At 38.9% G+C, this 1,243-nt stretch overlaps 1 long non-coding RNA gene across 1 annotated transcript in view; it reads left to right on the top strand.

Moving 5' to 3' along the window:
- The first annotated feature begins 547 nt into the window (after positions 1-547).
- LOC125486968 overlaps positions 548-1,243 on the top strand; it is a 10,517-nt gene continuing 9,821 nt past the window's right edge. The window contains exon 1 of the long non-coding RNA XR_007265537.1: positions 548-655. This is a non-coding gene — a long non-coding RNA (uncharacterized LOC125486968). The remainder of the gene's footprint in view (positions 656-1,243) is intronic.

Below are 1,243 nucleotides of genomic sequence, written 5' to 3'. Positions count from 1 at the left end.
TCCCTGATTGAATCAGGTGTAATACTGAATTTAAATCCCTACTATTTTACTGTCTTTTGAAGTCAATACAGTGTCATATTGAGTTAGGCAGAAAGCGGTGTTCTACCCAGACCTGTAGGCTTGGCACCCACTAGTTAGTTAGGTTAAAATAAACACCACATTAAACCAATCTATGAAGAAAATGTGTAACCAGGATACATCTTACAGTCAAGTAATGGTAACGAAGTTTAAAAACATTTTGGTTCAATTTAATTTCTGATTCAACGTTCAAGTAATATCAAGGTTCCCAAGGCCAGTTCATCATGTTATTCTTGTCCATGTTAAATAAATGATTTTTGTTGGAAAGGTGTGCATTGCTTGTGCCTACAGAATCCTCCAATTGTTCATTTTTTAGCCATTGAAGTCGCAAAATTCTGAAAATGCATCCAAATTTGGAAAATTCCCGCAATGAGGCCTAAATTTAAAAAAAACTTTGCTAACTTCAAGAAAAAAATCACATCAGACTATCTATGTTCTTTGAATCTAACAGCAGATATTTTTCAGGTTTGATCTGACGCTGAGGAGCAACTTTTTCCATCTCTCTCTAACTGATTACAAAAGATAAAAATGAAATGCCTTTTGATTTTACTGCTTCTTTTCAACTTCATCAATTTGGGTAAGAACCACCACCACTGTACTGCATATGATGAAATTAAAATGGAAGAATAATTTGTTTTTGTTTAGTTTCAATTATTTATTGTGACGTTTTACCTGTTGTGCTACACTTGTATTGCAGATATTTTGGTATTGAGGATTGTTATGTTCACTTTACTATGTACAGGCATGAGCCATCAGTTCAGCACATAATGGGAATGGGTCCCTTGGTCTGACACTGAATGAGCATTGCTAAATATTCAGTTCGCCAATTAAGTGACAACATCAGCTGGCCAGAGGAAAGCCTAATAAAAAAGGAGGTAGCTGTTCAGATGATGATTCTGATTCCAGTCAAGGATTTGATCTAAGTAACTTACTCAGTAACCCCTCTTCCCAACTATCTCTCCCTAACTCACTCACTGACAGCTATCCCTCTTCCTAAACCTACCCTGGCCACTCACTCCCCTTTTACCCACACTGCTCCACCAACAATCAGCAGTCCCTCTTCCCAGCTCTCCTCCAACGCCCAATCAGCAGTCCCTCTTCCCAGCTCTCCTCCAACGCCCAATCAGCAGTCCCTCTTCCCAGCTCTCCTCCAACTCCCAATCAG

This window comes from Rhincodon typus, chromosome 35 (genome assembly GCF_021869965.1).
Source record: "Rhincodon typus isolate 14 chromosome 35, sRhiTyp1.1, whole genome shotgun sequence".
In the NCBI taxonomy this organism is placed as follows: domain Eukaryota; kingdom Metazoa; phylum Chordata; class Chondrichthyes; order Orectolobiformes; family Rhincodontidae; genus Rhincodon; species Rhincodon typus.
The sequence above is the reverse complement of the archived record's forward strand: the minus strand, read 5'-3'. Positions and strand labels throughout refer to the sequence as shown.